The sequence below is a fragment of the Equus przewalskii genome, chromosome 16 (assembly GCF_037783145.1).
Source record: "Equus przewalskii isolate Varuska chromosome 16, EquPr2, whole genome shotgun sequence".
Classification (NCBI taxonomy): Eukaryota; Metazoa; Chordata; class Mammalia; order Perissodactyla; family Equidae; genus Equus; species Equus przewalskii.
In genome coordinates, this window is record NC_091846.1 from 66,748,916 (window position 1) to 66,768,214 (window position 19,299).

At 42.9% G+C, this 19,299-nt stretch overlaps 1 protein-coding gene across 10 annotated transcripts in view; it reads left to right on the plus strand.

Annotated features, from left to right (window-relative positions):
• Window positions 1-235: 235 nt before the first annotated feature.
• MBNL2 (muscleblind like splicing regulator 2) overlaps window positions 236-19,299 on the plus strand; it is a 153,700-nt gene continuing 134,636 nt past the window's right edge. For 8 of the 10 annotated variants that reach the window (XM_008516142.2, XM_070579084.1, XM_008516154.2 and 5 more), the window contains exon 1: window positions 343-600. The gene's annotated coding sequence lies outside the window, so the exon portion shown is untranslated. Of the gene's footprint in view, window positions 601-19,299 lie in introns of all 10 variants that reach the window. The other 2 variants (XM_008516170.2, XM_070579090.1) reach the window with 2 other exon arrangements.

Below are 19,299 nucleotides of genomic sequence, written 5' to 3' on the forward strand. Positions count from 1 at the left end.
ATATATGCTTTGTCAAATGGGATAATGACTTCACTTTCATATACAACCTGGATTTCTTTTGAATATACAGAGCGTTGTATTTTCAAAAGTATTTGTAGGGCAGCCACAAGCTTTGGGCTGCCTGTCTTAAAGGGTGTTTTCTCAAGCTACCCCTCTCTGCTCTGCCAATTACGTGCTACTTTGTCTTGGTGCTCTGATTGCTTTCTTCTGAGAGGGAAATTCCTCTTTCATCAGTATGGATGCACTGTTTTCACACACTGCAAGTGCTGTGTTGCTGTGTCAGTCATCCTATTAGGGCCAGTTTCAGACGAATAGGGCTGACGAGCTGGCTGGGGATTGGCTGCCCGTGGCTGGGAGGGATTTGTCGGAAGGAAGGGCTGCAGCTTACAGCAACAGAGTTTAGACTGTCTTTGCTTCATCATCTGAAGGCAAAATTTTCCAGATACGGCAGACGGCTCTCAGAGTACAATAAACAGGGAATGAGAACTATTTACATGGAAATTTCTTCCTCATGATGCAGCGGAGAAGCCTCGGCCGCTTGATTCTGCCAGATGTTCCTGGGGTTACTGTAAAAGGGAAGGAAAGGCAGAGCTAAACAAGGTAGGAGAATCATTCCCCCCGCCCCCCTTTTTTTGAATGTTTAAAGAGTTTGCTGCAGTGTGCTGCATTCCATGTGTGTTGCTTAGGAAAGCCAGGGAAACTGGATTCCACTAATTCAAATGTAATACTTGCAGGGGACCCTGGAGTTTTACGTAACGTTTTGATTTGAGAAAAAGAAATGGCAAAGCTTGAATCTATGCCGCCTGTTCGGGGTGAGGCATAAAATGAGTTTTTATTCGAAGAATAGATCCATTTATTATTCAACAGAAACCATTTGAATTCTTGGGAGCATTCTTATTTTCTTGTTATAGAAATTATTCATACTGTGATAGTTAGCTCCTGAATAAATAAAGTTTACATTGATCCTATTATTTGAAAACAGACTTGTAATTAAGAAAAGAAAACTTCATGGTAAATAATCATCCATCGAACGTTTAGCCAAAAAATATGTCTATTTATTAGAAATTAGGGAGCTACCTAGGGCTACAATGCCACGGCTTTAATTGAGTTTCAAAAGCACATTTTTAACAAGCCAGCAAGAGGCAGCTTCCTGACAAGTTTTCGATACTGTACTTGAATGTTTGCATTTCTTTTTCTGGCATGTCTGAGCCTTTGTTTCAGCTTAAAAGTGGAACCATTATATTCAAAAGTAAAGCTGGGTTAATAACGCTTACTGCAATTATCTGATCTTTATGCATTTTTAATGAGAACACACAGCCAGCAGAATAATTTAATGAGGGCAGGCTAGCTTTTAAAGCTGTGTTTTCACTATGCTGAACCATATCAACTTTCTTGCCGAGAAGCACCAGTGAGAAACGATGGAGAAGATTTATTTTTAACACTCTTGGCCTGAGAGAAGGAAAGGATATATTTGTTAAAGAATTCTTTCTGCCCTTTTCCGTTTTAAATTTCTGCCAGGCACGAGGAAACTGTGCTTTTTTGTTAGGCCTCGGAAGCATGTGTTTACAATAAATGTGTAACATTTTTAGAATAGTTAGCAAGCACTGAAGCGAAGAAAAAAATCTGACTTGCCTAACCACCACCGTGAATGTTCTTCAAGAAACATTACTGTCCTTTTAAGAGACAAAGGTTAAGTGGAAACATATTTGTTAATTGGGTAATATGTGCATTTTGGGGACAATAAAAGTTTTTTTAAAAAGAAGACATTCTTATAATCTTTAAATAAAATGAAGTTTCTTTGGCCATCCTGCCTGTTTTGTGAGGAGCAGTAGAGTACTCATTTAAATAAGGGCAATGCCACGTAGATTCTTCTAGACCCACTGTTTTTACTTTCAAGGAGAAGTGCAGGACACTAGCCCAGAACTTCTGACGTCATCTCCCAACTATTTCTGCTGTGTGTTCTTTTATTCAGGCTCACGGAGAGGAATATTTCTTTATGTCCTGGCCAGGAACATTGTAACTCTCACTTGGCAGGTCTTGAGCTATGTCTTCATATTTTAGCCAGTCCTTTCTAAACCTTAAACCGATCTCCAGCATAAATAGGGCATCTTCTCCTACCTGCCTCACATCCGGCGGGTCAGAGCAGGTTTTCTGCAGGGTTCTGGCTTTGCTGGCAAGAAAGCAGCGGGGAGCGGAGCACGGCTTTGCTTCTGGCTCAACTTCCCCTTGGTGCTGCCCGGCACTGCCACCTGGGTGGACAGTCCCTATGGCCCCATTCCCAGTTTCCCCAGAGCCACTATTTAGGATCCAGGTTATGCCACCAAGTTCACGGCTGGTTGGGATGTTGGGAACAGCTGCTTTATATAAAGAGCACCATGTCCTCGTACAGACTGGCAGAAGGAAGGGAAGTCCACTACTGTAGGCTGTTAACCCTGTGTCACAGGTGGCAGCCTTGGTCGTGGAGGCTTGGGGACGGCTAGATTTTAATAAGGAGCCTTTTAAGAAAGAATTTCCATTAGAACAGATTGGAGTGCTTGGGAGTTCCCCGTTCAAGTTTACATCCTCTTTCAGAGTGTTGTGTAGCCTTCAGCAAGTGCCCACCTCAATTTTCCTATGTCCTAATAGGATTGAATAATACTCGCTACACTTTCCCTCACAATTCTAGCATTTAGAGAGGCCTTGATCTTGTATCCAAAAAAAAAAAAAAAAAAGTTGTTTGTCTCTTGGCACAATGAGCTATTTAAAGTACAAAGGGATAAAACCTCCTTATTAATGAAACTCTTGGCAAATGTCTTAGGGTATTAAGAAATATAGTCATTTATACAAAACCCTTTACTTCACACTCATGTAAATTTTCTAGGGACATTTATTCTTAGAACAACAAATAAAATTTCCAAGGAAATCAAAGCTTTGCTGTTTACATTTTCTCCATTTATCTGGTGTAATATACCAGAAGCTGTGCACCAGACTTTCTCAGACATAGGCCTTGTAGTGCCCACAGCAGTTAATGCCATTTTTGCTTTGACTTTTGCATTAAATTTGTGAAAGTAGAGTGAATAAAAGAGAAAGTAAGAAGAAAGGAGAAAAATATGCTTACAAAATATACTGGTTATATAGCTTTACTGGTTAGCAGCCTGCCTTCTCTCTGCTAGTTGTTTTAATTTGCTGTTGCTATGGTGAAAACAAATCAATATCACATGGCTCCCAGCCAGTCCCGAGCTCAGGGAGTGCCACAGAAATTCAAGATCAGGTACTCAAGATTCCAGGAAAGAATTGGGAGAAGAGAAATTAGATATTGAGCTTAAGAGAATTCCTTACGGTAGACCGACTAGGCTCAATCTTGTATGCATTTTTTCTTCCTTTCTTCCTGCGTTTTCCTCCCGATAACAAGAGAAGATGGGAAGGAAGGTATATTGATTTGTTTACATTTTTCAAAATGATAAAACATATTATCAGCATAGAACTAGGTTGTAACATTGCAAGGAGTAAAGGATTCTGATTAATGAAAAGGTGGTACAACTGCAGGGCATGTTGGTTGTTGAAAACATAGTTTGGGGGCCTTTAATATCTCCAGGTACAGCTGCACATGAGAGTTGGCAGGGTCAGAAATAGTGACTACTGTCACACCAGGCAGAGAAACCTGGCAACTCTAGGGAGCAGGTAGGCAGTGGAGGCAAGGGGCATTATGGAAATGTAGGGAGGTATGAACCATCAACAGCAGCAGGTCGCAAAGTCAAGGGAAAGCTGTAGGTCCAAAGTCAGGCCAGATGAGCACGGAACCCTGGGGCAGAGCAGAAGAGGGCAGAGGACACTTAGTTCTTTTCATAAAATCTTCCTGAGGCCCAGCCCGAACCCCCAGCAAGGAAAGAGAGGGAGTGGCTGCAAAAAGAAGAGAGGCGTCATGCGCCCAGACATCCTTTCTGGAATGGTCAACTGAACTGGCTGGGCTTAGATGCGTACTGCCGTGTGGACAAGGAATTAGATATTTCATGCTTTGGTTTCTCTCAGACGAACCAGGCAGGAAGACCTCGCTGGGCTTTGTAAATTAGCTACAATAGTGTTTTGCTCTCCTGCTTTTTACTCAGCTCAGTTAGTTTTTGGTTTTTGTTTTTTTAATGTGCACAAACTGTTAGTTGCAGCTGTGATAATATTCATAGTAAGGAGTCTAAGGTGGCGTCATGGCTGGGTCTGCATCAGGACTGTGCCTCCAACTGCTCAGCATTGTTTGGCTGAGGCTAGTCCCGCCTCTGTTGCTGAGAGTGAAAACAGGTGTGAAAGGTAAGGCCCAGGGGTTTGTTCCTCTGTGAACCTGGGCCACAGGGCTGATGGACAAGTTTTCAGCTGTCCTGCTCCCCTCAATGTGGCAGAAACACTTGGTAATAAAAGTGGACCCACCGATTTACCTTAGTGCTCTGACAAAGAATGCATTGTCTAGGAGATCCTAGGTCGGTATATTCCATCAATCAGTCAACAAGTGTTTATTAAACACCTCCTGGGTCCTCCAGCTTTCGCTGTTTGGTTAGAACAAGTCAATTACCTAATACCTGACTTTGTGTGTGTGCAAAATAAAAGACAGAAAGAAATGATGCAAAATTGTAAATTTCCAGGACTTTAATAATAACTTTATTGGCTAACGTTATTTAATGTTGTTAACTATCAGACATTAATTGTAGGTTTGAGGCAGTTTTGGTGTATGTGGGGAGAATAAAATTCTGCTTTAAATATTTATATGTACTTTCTTCACCTTTATTTCTCAGCATAAATACTGTTTAAATAACATATAAAGATGTAAGATGAGTGACAGACATATGCGAATCCTGCAAAAAAATCCAAAAATAAGGCTGCCGAGAGCAATCACCCAGTGGCTGCCCAGAGCAAGCCGAGATTCAGCCCCTAAGTGACTGGGGAACATGGGCGCGCCATCTAAAAAGCCTTGAACAACTGTCAACAAAAAGAAATCCTAGACTCTCTCCCACACCTCTGGGCCTCGGGGTGCCTGGGAAGATCCTGATGCAATTATCTCATTGTCCCCTTCCCACCAAGGAAACTTGATTCCTGACCCTGGGGGATTGAAATTTCCCCCGTTTTATTTTAAAAGCATAGTTACTTTAAAAATTCAATTTCCATTTTTAAATACAAAGTTTTTGTTTTGTTTTTTCCCTAACGTCAAAATTAGTGTATATTCTCAGGGCATAGGCAAGCCACAAGGTAAGGGACCAGAATGGGAAGACCTGGGAGAGGAGACTGACCTGAAAGAATGGTTTTTAGCTACGGGTCTTGGCAGGCAGATGGGCAGGTTCTGAGGTTTAGGAGCATCTAGGCGAGCTGGTTGCCGGGGAAGAGCTTTGGGAATGGTAAGCCACCCTGGAGGGCAGAGGGAGGAGTCAGGAGACTGGAAAACACTGTAGGTCCCTGGTCCTAAGCAGTTTGCAATACACAATCGCTGAGGAACAAGATACTTACAAACAAGATAAGAATAGGTCAGCACACAAATGTCTTCAGAAGGATAATTAACATACGTATAGTTCCTTACGCTTTACAAAGGGTTTTCACAGACGTTGTCTCAATTAACACTTCAAATAGAGGGTTAAAAACTGGGAGCCTAAAAGTAGAGCACTCTGGCAGGGTGTGCTAAGTAATGCTCCTGGAGATGAGTTATAAGCTGGATTTTTAAAACTTTTATTCGTTTATTTTTTCAATGGTTAATTAACTTGAATTTTGCAGAACAGGAAAAACTTACAAGGGTCCCCGGTACATGCATGCATGTCGCTATCTCCTGCCCCCAAACGTTTTCTTGGACAAGAGCATTTTATAACTAGTACAGTAGGCAGCCCAGATGTGGAAGCAAAGCAAGAAGTGAGGTTGATTGGCTTCACTTTCTCAGCTCTGACCGCCCAGAAGGCATTAGGGAATGAAACCTATACTGGCTTCATGCTCCAACTCAGCCACACAGTAGCAAGATGAGTTTGGCTGTGGATGGCAGGGTGGTGCTTCTAGAACGTTAAATTAATTAATGGGTGTAAATAGCCTATAGGCAGGGGGAAAACCAAAGACAACAATGAAACTAAAATTCAAAGGATTCCATTTGCCCATGAGAGCATCTCATTGAGTTCTCTTATGCCTGCTGAAGGCAGGGGGTGTGTGTGTGGCGGGGGGGGGGGGGGGGGGCGGAATTAATATTTTAGTGGCATGTGTTATAAACTAGGTGCTTTACACATACATCTCATGTAATTTGAAGCTTAGAAGAACCCTATGAAGTTAATGTTATCCTAACGAAGTTAATGTTGGCAGATAAAAGAAGTTCTAAAAGGTTCCACAACACACCCAGGATCCCACAGCTAATACTTGGCAGAGCCAGAATTTGAACTCAGACCCATCAGACCCTGAGTCCTATAGGCAGACAGCACTATGTTTTCAGCTGAGCAAATAAAATTGAGAAAATAAAAATAATTCATTTGCAGAAAGAAACAAAAGCTGAAGATAGAAATAGGAGGTCAATTATTTTAGAAATGTCACTTGTACATTACATAATTTACATTATAACATATAAATACTAGGTCTAATAATAATAGTACTGTCTTACATTATATATCATTTCTGTTTTTATGCTTATCATCTCTTTTAATGTTCACAAAAATTCCTTTTTGTCCCTATTTTATAAATTTATTTGTAAATTTATAAATTAAATAAGAAGTGAATTTGAGTGAGGTTAAGAAATGTGTTAAAAATCTCACTAGCCAAAACGTGGAAAAGCTAGTCCCCAAAACTATGGGAATCCATGCATATGATATTTAATGAAACAAACCAGTCTTTAAATGAAATTACACTGCGGTCTGACTTGGAGTCGTCTTGTAATGGATGTTGCATAGTGGAGTAGAGCCCAACCCAAGCAATTTTTGGAAGACAGTAATGTTTTTAATTAAGATATTGAATTATTTTAAAAACCTATAAATTTCTGGCATCCTAGATGCAAGCTTCAATTAATCAACTAAAAAGTATTGGTGAAGCATATATTATATCAATGATTTACTACTTGTAATTTTAAATATTCTCAGAGTTCAGGAAGGTAGAATTCAGTTTGGGCAGGAGTAGTAGATAAGGCTTCAAGGAGGAGGAGATACTTCCTCTAGCTCTGAATGGATATATTTTGTCCAGATCTCTGTTTCTAAAATGGGATGTCTACATCCCAAGCCTAGGGCAAGATCATCCTCTAGGTAAGGAAAAGAAATAATTGAACTTACATCTTATATATTATTTAGCTCATTCTTTTAAAATGTCAATTTTCATATATGTTTGATAATGTATGTAACATATTAGTACTGTTATATAAGTATAACATTTATAAATAAGTAACTAGCCTTATAATGGTTGTTCCTGCTCAAAAGTATTTTTCTGATGGGGTGTATGATCAAAACTTTTGCAGAGGACAGTTGTCAAAATTAGAGAAAGGAAGGTCATCTCAAGAAGGAGGAACAGCATGATGTGATGTAGGGGCCAGTGCGGAACTTGACTTTGGAGAATAGGGATTAAGTGTTGAGGAGCACTGGGAAATAAGGTTAGATGACAGAGGGAAGTCAGAATTGGAAGACCTGAAGAGCCATGTGAAGGAGTTTAATTTTGTTACCTACATCATGTCTAATGCTTTATAAGGATTTAATTGAGACTTGTAAGAGAGGGTTAGAGGATAGAAAACTTTTAACAGGTGAAAAACTTGCAATATTTCAGGCATGATATAGGAAGCAGTTGGATTAGAATGGCAGTATGATGATGGAGGAGAAAAGACAAATCCAAAAGTCATCTTGAAGGAAAAGTAATAGAAGCTAGTGAGAGCTTAGAAGAGCCAAAATGACATTGGAGTTTCTAGCAGGAGAAATATCAATGAAACCCCAACAGAAAATGGGAATAGATGGAAAAAGGGAACAATCAGTGGGTGTGGGGTCAGGTGAGGGAGGGAGAGGATGAGTTTTGACTTCTGGTAATGGTGTTTTTAGCTAATGATGGGCCATCCAAGTGGGATATCCCATAGACATTTGACATTGTGAGTAAAGAGAACAGCTTAGACACTAGACTGCAAATACAAACTGAGATACACCTTCATTGAAGCCATAGTTGAAGCCGTGGATGCCCACAACCTCTAGGAAGAAGTGGGCATAAATGGAGACAGTAAGATGACCAAGGATGAGCCCTGTGGAAGACTACCGGGTCCGAGAAGAGAATAAGAGCTAGCAAATAGTCAGGAAAACAAATACCCACAAAGAAGCAAAATTATCAACCTAAAAATGAATAACCAAGACTGTGAAGCACCATGCTGTGATGACAGTGCAGCCTCCCACACTGCATTAGCCTACTGAACATAGTCGACCCTCTCTGACATGAGTGCTCAGGCCATGGCCCTCTTGGAGGCAAATACTGGTTCACTGTCATGGTTAAAGCCACAGAATGTTTATTGGATTAATAAGAGGATCTTCACAGCTGTATCTTTCATATATACAGTTGACTTTTTAAGAAGTAGATCTTAGCTAATAATCAAAAGAAAACATTCAAAACCAACAATTATCGGGACTTCTGTATCTCAAAATATACATTTTGGGGGATCATTGGTTAGGCCAGTAATTCCAGAGCGATTGGAGGTATCACTGGACACTGGTCATGCCATTCTCAAAGACCCAGGGGTTCACTTATTCCTGAATCTAGCAATTCTCAACTGAACTCAGCCATAAGAACTATTCTGAAGAAAATGAGAAAGTAGTCAAACCATGCAAATAGTTGTTGCCCTCATACCAGATACCTACAGTGACTAAACCAGAATGGCACTTCTCAAACTTCCATGTGTGTATCACTTAGGGATCTTACTAAAAATGTAGATTCTGATTCAGGACATCTGGAGTGGGGTCCAAGATTCTGCATCCCTAGCAAGCTCCCAGATGATTAAGATGCTGCTCATCTGCAAGACTCTAGAACACAATGACAGCTTTGCTAGCATAAATGTCATAGTGGCAGGTGACTAGGTCTGGGATGCTTTTAAAGGCATGCTCTGTAAGACTGGGGCCAGGACCTACCTCCTCGACACAGTAAGCCTTTCCAGGCAGCTCAGGCTCAGAGTGGGGCTGAAGCTGAACTGACTTATCTCATGAGCCTTGCACCAAAGCTGCTGTGATCAAGGGCATGAAGGCAGGGACTTCAGCAGTTTCGAGCAGCTCTGTGGCTACAGATGGCTGGTCTGTGGATATCTCCTCATTCCCTTGGAGGTTACCTTCTCTGTGGACACAGACTCTCACCAATTCCCCAAGAGATTTGCTCATCGCCTCCAGGGAAGGCTAGTGTGTTTGTTTATGTGTCTGCTCCAGAGATATTTTTTTCCTACAAAATGTATGAGTTTTAATTCAGCCTTAGATTCCTTTTTTTCCCTAGATGATGGTCAGAAATGGAGCCTGCAAGTCTGATTTGCCTACTTCAGTCCTCACACCCTCAGTGGATTAGTTTAGAGAACTCTGACAAATTCATTGTTTCCCTTAAGATGTAGATAAGGCCATTGTCTCCTCATTCTCTCCAAAGAATATGAGGAGTATAGAGGAAGTGTTATATGCAATTAAAATTTCATTTATTTCAAAACGCTAGTTTTACAATCTTGCAATATAAATGAAGCCATGATCAGAGATGATAGCTGTCTAATGCGGTAGCTTAAGTGAAATGCCCAGGCCTGACCATAGACAGACTTACATCTTGTTGTAAGTCTTACATCTTGTTTTGTGTCCATCTGTCTCCCTTCCCCTCAAGTGCTCCATTTTTCTGTATGTCCCACATGTGACCCCTCTTTCCTAGACTCTAACTAAACTGATTTAGAGGAAGTCTTCCCTGCCCGGATGCCCATTTGGTCCACAAACGGATGGCCGGTATTTTTATGCATTTTTAATTTACCAATAACCTCTTAGGAATGAAAGGGAACAAGTGTTTATTGAGTTTGTTGAGTGCCTACTATATGCCAAGCCTTCTGCTGAGAGCTTTATTTACATCAACTCAGTCAAATCTTTTTATGAAGACAATGAAGCTCGGGAGGCTGAGTTACTTGCCAAGGTCACACATGGACATGTGACAGAGCAAGGGGTGAAGCCCCAGTTGGAGGTCTCCAAACAGCCAGATCTTTTCCAACGGTGCTTACTTGGGAGTTGCAACAAAAAGGGGTTTGCTTTAGAAAAACTTCTCTCACGAATGTGCAAATGCACAGACCATTAGCAGAATTCACTAAACAGTTAAATAGAACCCAAACAAGCAATTACTGGCACACTGTGCAGGAATGAGTTCAGTTTTAGCCAGGAGTTCCTCCTCACAAAGGGACTTGGTAAATCACCAGGGACCGCTGGAGCATCATCTCCATTATTTGCTGTGGTTAGCTGGCCTTTTCCTTACTGTTGAATCTACTGTGTGTGTTGGAAGAAGCTTAAAGACCCTGGTATCTAAGGTATCTTATAGATACCTTAAATAGATAACACATGTAAAAACTCTTTATCAGCATCGAGGTCTGTACAAGAGTGAGATGTTTTGTATGGTTGTGGCTTTGCTACTGTCTATGAGAATTCTTAGAAATCCCTTTTCTTCTCCACTGAGGTCCCTCTGCACACGCTGTGCTGGTTTGTTTTACCCATGTTGCCCCATTCTCCATGGAGGGCATGTGATCATTCCCTCTAGCTGCATCTGCTGATGATCCTCTCACTGCAGGTTCTCTTTCCCTCTTGCTTTGCCGGCTCCCGAGCTAACCCACGGTCTCTTTTCCCGGGTCTGTTCTCTCTGCCAAGGCTGTACCTGGCATCCCTGCTAAATGGCACACATAGATGCCCGGTGTTTCTGGGGTTCTATTCACACCTGATTCTTAGCTGGTAGAAAAGACTATTTATTTGCCCCCTTAGGAAGCCCATTATTTGAACCCTAAAGTATCAGCTTTCTGGCAGCCACCACAAAGACCATCCCCTCAGGAAACAAAACAAACCCTATCTCTAGAGTTTCCCTGTTTCTTTTCTTTAAAGTTCCTTGTTGCAACTAGGCTGCAATTAAGAGGCAGGATCAAAGGCGCTAGCTGCCTCTGGGGCTGCTGGGACCCACACGGAGGAGCTTTGGTCTTTTTAACTCTTTACTTCCCATGACCTGCTACTCCAGCTGCGTCTAAGTTCCTCCAGGTGGTCGGGCATCAGAACACTGGCGAGCGGTGGGGGACACAGCAGGGCTGGCAGAGGAACTTTGCACACTACACAGGACTCTGATAGCCCCTCCTCTCGGAGATCCACCCAACTAACGAAAACTATAGGAAGAAAATCAAAAGGGAATCCCAAGTTGGAAGGAATTGGAGGAATTACCTAGCACAACTCGTGTGTGCCCTCTGCAGTCCTGACAGGCAGTTTCTAATTGCCTGGACAATCACCACCCCATAACATATACAAACCATAACTCTTCATTATAAAATTCTTCGTTGTGCTGAAATGAAGTGTGACCCCCATGGCCTTCACTGCTTAGTCCTCATCCAGGCCTTTGGAGTGACCCTAAGCAAGTCAAATGCCTCTTCAGCAGGCACGCTCCTTCACATATTTAAAGATAGCAGTCAAGCTTCCTCTGATAGGAACAGTTGGCCCCTCCTTTTTCAGGATATAATACTTTTATTTATGCAACCGAAGACACTGAGTTTTTCTGGCAGCTTTGTCACACGTTGTTGACCCATATCATTATTAGACTTGAACTTTGAACCAGTTGTGATAGAGAAAGGGGTGGGGCTCTCCATTTCCCCTTAACTTTGTTCAGGCCTGAGCACAGCGGGGAAAAGTGGATGGATAGAGGCAAGGTGAGGGTGACAAAGCATTTTGTGTATTTGGGGAAAATGTCTATCTCCAGTCCCAGTAATAGGCTCTAGGCACCTCCAGAAATACCTAGCAAACACAGGGCATTGACAGGCAAAACTATCCATAGGATGATAGGTAAACAGATAGATTTATATTTATATATATTTATAAATATACAAATATTTATATTTATGTATATAAATATATATACAGTTGTAGGTAGATAGATACAGATTTAGATTAATATAGATAGTTATAGCTATAGATTAATATTTACATATACAGAGATAGGTAGATAGAGATTTAGATTAATATACACTCGGATAGCTGTAGATATAGATTAGTAAACATATAGAGATAGACAGATAGATAGACAGACAGACAGACAGATAATGTTCACACAGTTTGAATACCACACTAAGGTAGTTTTCAGAGGTAAAGCACACGTTTTTGGCTTTCTTTTGTTCTGTCGTTTTTGCGTTTTGGCGCAACAAAATGGTGATCCTTTTAGCAGGGGCTTGAGCCCTGCCCAGTCTCTCTGTGGCTCTCAGCACAGTCTTCAGCAGCTTAGAGACACACTCTGCCATCAGTAGATGCCAAGGTCACCGAAGGAACTAATTAATCCCAGCTCCAGTCGGCAGCAGGATGCACTAACCTGCCCTCCTTCCTGGGCGAGGGAGAAACCAGGAAGGATTTTCTCCCTCGTTTCTGCCCGGCCTGCTCAGGGGCACCCTAAGCAAACACAGGAAGGGCAGGAGGGCTGGGCCACCATTCCCTGACTCGCCAGCCGGTTTCCATCTAGAGCAAGCCCAGAGGAGGCATGTTCTGAGGCTTTCAGACTCTGGCTGAAGCAAGCCACCCAGTTTTTCTTAGGAAAATTGCCAGGCTGATATTTAACCTAAAGATCCCCAGGCCCTTAGTCTATCACAAACTCTTTCTTTTTTCTTTACCACTAGTCTTACTAACATCCTATAAACCCAGCCAACACTCTTTGCCATGCTGAAAATTTGTCTTTTTAATTAAAACTACAAATATTCTAGCTGACCAATAGGGAGCATGAATTTTTTTTCCCCCTGAGGATAAAATTTATGTCGTGTAACCCAGACTACACTAAATAATTGATCAGAAAAAGTAATTGAGAGGAGCGATTATTCTTGCAAACACTGACAGCCAACAACCCAAGATATGAAGTTGGAGAATGTTACTGTTTAAAATGTTGTGGATACTGGAGTTAATATTAGTCTCCTTAGTTAGATACGTGTTGGGTCTTGAGTTAATTGTTCTGCAGCTGAGGATTTATATCTGATGTTCTGATCTCGTCCTTCCAGCTGGATAATTAGTGCAGAAAGTCATGGAAAAGCCCCGACATGGCCTGTGTGCCGTCAGGTCCACAGTACAGAGTCCCTCCTCAGTGCTGGCAGCCCTTGGCCCCCTGAAGCTGCTAAAGCAAGGGGGACATAGGCATGGCAGTGAGTTTCCCATTACAATTTGGCAGAACCCAGCAAATCCTGGAGTGAGGTTTGTGACACTCTCTATCTTGCTCACTGGTTAAAAACAGGGGGGGGAAAATCAAAACCATATGTTCAATACAATGTCAGGCTTCTAGTGAACATTTTGCTCTTAAATAATAAGCGCCAACCTCTGCACATATTTGAAGGCTGTGGGAAGAGGAGCCGAGCTGCTCAGGCCGAGGCGGAGGCAGGTAGAGAAGGGCCATGCAGCTTGCTTCCTTTCTCAAAATGGCATGTCGCTGGAAGCCTTCCAGCTTCTAATGGGGGAAGCAGAACGAGACTGCATTTACTGACTTATTTCCCTCCTTCACATCTTCTTTCTTCCCCTCACATTTTCAGGATTGAAAATTAGAAACACTTTTCTCCTACATACAAAATTACTCCCTCACACACATTTCTTTTTTTTTTTTTTTTTTTTTTTCCTGCTTTGAAATGGCAATTGCTGCCAGAAAAGACTTCTCGAAGAACACATGCTGTCCTGGCCAGAATAGTCAAAGGGTTAATTGAAAACTTAGCCAGCTGGTGCGATGTAGCAGCTAGTTAGGGAGAGGGGTCCCCCTTTGGGGGAAGCAGGTATGACTGAAAGGGAGCCTGAGGGGGGCTTCCAGGGTCCTGCCACTAGGGTATGTCTCTGTCTGTGCATGGGCCACATAGATGTGTTCACTTCGTGGAAATCCAGTGAGCCAGACACTTAGGATATGTGGTCTTTTCCGTCTTTAATAAAGTTTTAAAAATGTCGCTGGCTACCTAGAACTGTCTATTCTAAGATAAAGTGAAAGCCAGTTGGAAGTTACTCCTACTTCTTACTCTCATCCATCTGATGCCTGCCCTCCTTATCTGTTTCTCTCCTAACCTTCCGGCTCCAGAGGTGGGGCTCCATTCCCACTAATGAGGAGAACCACGAAGGGTCAGAACTTCTCCTACCCCTGGGCCAAGGGGAAGTTAACACTTCAAATTCAAACTTGAAAAAAAAGGAAATCATTAATGTTAAATAATAGTAATAACGATAATGATAGCAAAGCCACTTTGTCGTGATGTACAAAATCTCCTTTTCCCTCTGTTTTTGTTTTTTACAGACACATGAAAGTTTTCTCCAAAGTTTTGCTTTGTTTTGTTTTGTTTCCTATTTGGTAGTCAAGACTAGCGGAGGAAGGAACAACCAGGGGATGGCAGGTGACAGTCCACCTTGCCCTTTCTTGCTGTGTAATCTTAGATTCATGGTAGTCCGTTTAGGTCAAGGGAATGCAGGTCTCAAAAAACAAATAAGGGTGACAAAGGATGTGGCAAGAATCCAAAGCTCGCAGGTCATCAACCCGGATTTGAAGTCCGGGCTCTGCTACTTAGGATGAATGAAAGTTACCAAATCACTCGGAGCTTTGATCTCTTGGTTGACACAAATCAAGATGGTCATGCCCACATCTCAGGATTTTTGTGAAGATTTGGTGAAACAACGCACCAGAAGTGCCCGCCCACAGTGTCGAGAGGAAGGGGCTGATCACACTGTGAATTTAATCTTTACCTGCTCTGCCAGGGCGAAGGTGTTCTGCTCAGGGAAGTTTTCTTGGTGACATAAAAATTTGCAGGAAAAAAACCAAAAATACTGTGTGAAAGGTTAAAGAAGAGCAGAAAGTTGTTTCTTAAATTTTCCTCATTTCCTTTCCCCTCACAGAATTTATAGTCTAGTATGACTGATAAAATGTGTAAATAAATCACCACGGTGAAGGGAATCCATGCTATAAGGGAGATATAAGGTGCCCTGTCAGTAATCACTGCTGTCCATGTGAGGCAAGGAAGGCTTCCTGGAGGAGAGAGCCTCTGACGTGGCCTATGAAAGAAGGGTAAGACGGCAAGGTGTGCACTTGGGAAGCACCCATCCAGGTTCCTCTGGAGCCTGGGGCAGAGTCTAGGGACTACTTGCGGGGACTCAACTGTGGAGGACCCTGAATGCCAAGCTATGGATTTTGAACTTTATTCTGAGGGCAGCAGAGAGCCACCACATGCGTGTGAGCAGGTGAGTGATGGGATCAGGCACTGCCTTAGGAGATAATTCTGTGAGCACAGGTCAGAGCCAAGAACTACAGGTACCCAGGAAGTCCTGAGGGCCTGGGCTGGAATGAGAATCCAGCAGGAGGTGATGTGCCCATGAGGAGCTACTTCCTAAGGGCATGGGCAGGACTTACTGAGGCTAAGGGAAAGCAGGGAAGTCCAAGATCACCTGGAGACCGTGAACTTAGGTACCAGAAACATTCGTGATGCCCACAACAGAGCACGAAGGAGGACGGGGAGGTAAGGAGACTGGTTTTGGTTATTGGAAGTTTAGAGTGAAGCTGGTCAAGATTTCTGTAGAGTGCAGAGCTAAATGTGTATTTGGGATTCATCCATAAAGGAATGGTATTTGAAATCATAAAAGGAGTTGAGATAGCTAAGGAAGAAAGTGTGATCCAGAAAATGGTTGATGGCACAGCCTTGGGCAAGGCCTACATTTGAGGGGAGTTCCCAGGCACGCTTCCACTGGCATACAAATTCAAGGTGAAGAGCATTTCAGAGAAGGCCATCATTCCCTGAGACAAGTGTGTGGGCCTCAGGACCCCTCTCAATGCCTTTGGTTCTGTAAGAAGGGACCATGCTTTTCAATGTGTCCTAGAAATAATGCTGATTGGTGATATAAAATGGATCTGTATCAGGGTTTCCTAAAACTAGGTGATAACAGGAAATAATGCCAGATCCTGAAGTTCAGTAAAGATGAGGACTGAGCCTGGTACCAAGACATGCAGAAGTCGAGACCTTTGGGAGGCACTTTTGGAGAGTGGTGATGAGGAGCCGAATGGCAAAGGGACGGGGAGAGTAGAAAGTGAAAGTGTTCACGGAGGGAGTGTGGCCTATTTAGAGCAATCAGTGGAGAGATGGCGGTCAGCCGGGAGGAAGCAGGCTTAGGATAAGACTGTAGGTTTGAGGGAAGGCGGGCTGGGCACCTGGTGCAGCTTTAAGCCCAAGGAGGCTGCAGGGGATGGATGGGCAGAGACCACCAGGGAGAAATGGTCTTTGAAAATTTGTAGGAACAGGTCTAATTCTGCTGTAACAAGCAAGGTGAACAACACTGGGTAAATTTGAAGGAAAGGTGCAAGTCGTAAAATACCATTGCTGCTTCTTTCTCAAGTGCTATACCAATGTGATGTGCCGTGCTTTTGTTATTTTATCATTTTCCTTAGCTTTTTCCTTCATCTGATTGGCTTCAGCAAAAGATAATTCATGAGCCTAGTACTTCTCCTAAGTAACAAAATCTGTCAATATAGATGTCACATTTTCAAGTCCCCTCATTGCAGCCATCCCCGTGCACCTTAACATGGTCTGGTAGGTAGTGGGTGCTCAATAAATGCTTGTGGAATGCAATGAAATGACTGAAGCCTTTGGTTATTGAGACAAGCATTTCTATAGATGATTATTAGCCGTAACACCTGCAGAAATCCATAGTCCTCATCTAGCCAAATACACCCCGAAGTTTCTATTACATATGAAGAGTGAATGTGTCATCCCCCCACCCCCCCACCGGAGACTACATACGTCTGTGAAGTTGTACCTCAGTACTGAAAAGAGGCCAGCTAAACCTTAACCCCTTCAGCCAGGGCTCTTTTTTGCATTTAAACTTCGGAGAAGTTTGGCTGATGAAGGCAATGGGAAGAGAGAGACTAAGGGCGAAGCCCATAAACTGGGGAGTTACCCAGAGTGTCCTAACTTTTAAAATAAGTTTTAGTTGCTTAATTGCTGTAGGACAGATAGGTCTGGCTGCGTTTGGCTGCACAAAATGTACAGCACACATCTCACAAAATGGATCGACCTATTTATTTGCCTTTGAGGGCCACTTGCAAACTAAGTAAACGACAAGCATGCCCACAGTCGAGGCCAGAAGGAGCTCCTGTAGCCATTGGGACAGGGTCATATTTCTGCACTACATTTCTGACCCACCCAACTCCAAGCCCAGGAGAAGAAAGAAGTTGTGTTTTCTTTCCAAACCCATTTCAAAAGCCTTTCCCAGTTACTCCAAATGCTGATTTCATTGGCTGCACAAACTCTTGGGAAGCTTGTTAAAAAAAAAACAGATGACAGATGCCACAGCCCCTGAGATTCTGACTTCGGACATCTGGGGCAGGGCCCAGGAACCTGCATTTATTGCAAAAACACAGAGTGATTTGAACACAAATGATTAACAGACCTCCTGGCAGAGGGGTTAGGAGACAAATCAAATTCTGCATTCAGATTCTGGCAGCGCCAGAGACTAGATGCACAATTTCGGGCAAAATTTAAAACGCATTTGAATCTCGGTTTTCTCGTCTTTAAAATGAGGCTAATAATGCTCCCTTCTCTGGGAGATGATTAGGATTAAACGAGATCATCTATGTAAAGAACTTTCTATCCTGCACAGAATAAACACTTCATACACAATATTTGGATACATTTCTCTGGGTGAACATGAAGCTATTGGGAATAACCCCCAAGTAATGCTACTGACCCTCTAAACATTCCAGAAAGAGGAGGGACTTCAACATGAGTATTTCTGCAGTTAACATGTTACTGTTTTTACAGCACAATGCAAGAAGGCTTTATATCCTACAAAGTAATTTAATGCCAGTCTTTTGGGAATACTTCTCTGTAGGAATGGTGAGACCCTGGAGCATGTTGTCCCAGATTGAAGGAATGCAGTTGCTTTTTTTTTTTTTAAAGATTGGCACCTGAGCTAACAACTGTTGCCAATCTTCTTTTTTCTTTTCTCTTTCTTTCTTCTTTTTCTCCCCAAATCCCCCCAGTACATCGTTGAATATTTTAGTTGTGGGTCCTTCTAGTTGTGGCATGTAGGATGCCGCCCCAGCATGGCCTGATGAGCAGTGCCATGCCCGCGCCCAGGATCCGAACCAGCGAACCCTGGGCCACCGAAGTGGAGCACGCGAACTTAACTACTCGGACACGGGGCCAGCCCCATGCAATTGCTTTTGAAAACAGGAGGACTGGGCCACATTTGGAAAGTTTCATACAGTGCATGTGTGAAAGTGGAGCATTCGACCCCGCTCCGTCACAGTCCATGTCTTGAGCCATTTTGGCACAGATAAAATTGATCCTGGGCTGGCCCAGTGGTGCAACAGTTAAGTTCGCATGTTCTGATTCTCACTGGCCTGGGGTTCACCAGTTCAGATCCCGGGTGTGGACATGGCACTGCTTGGCAAAAGCCATGCTGTGCTAGGCGTCCCACCTATAAAGTAGAGGAAGATGGGCATGGATGTTAGCTCAGGGCCAGTCTTCCTCAGCAAAAAGAGAAGGATTGGCAGCAGTTAGCTCAGGGCTAATCTTCTTCAAGAAAAAGAAAAAAGATTGATTCTGCCCCCACTAGGGCTGTTTTTAGGTCATTTAAGCAGTCGGTAACTGGCCCACATTGGGACCAAACTCCTGATCTTAAACTTTTGGAAATGAATGGATGAATGAATGAATGAATTTCCTCTGGGGCCAAGAAACACTCCTGACATCTGCCAGTCTATTCCGGCCCTCTGGTCCCTGAGGAAAGGTTGGCCCTTTGTTGCTTAGAGAATAAATAAGCAAGGATTGCTCCAAGGTGTTTCCTGCAATGGCATGCTCCGTCCTTCCTGGAGGTAGGGACACAGTTGCCTGGGTTGGAAGACTCAGTATCACATGTCCTCTTTTTCCCACCAAGCACCCATAACAGCAGAGAGATTTACACAAGTTAGGTGCTTGCTGGAGCTCCAGATCATAGGATTTGGGTCACACACGAACAAGAGGAAAGAAGTGTGGTACGGAGTCCATTTGATCATTACTCAGGGAGAAATAAGCACAGAAAACCAAAAAAGAAATTCAAAAATAGAGGAGGGAGTGGAAAGAGAAATTTATAATACTCTGGGATAGAAAAATCCTCTCTTTCAGCTCTCTTTTGAGAAAGATTACCAAATGTTCCCAAATCA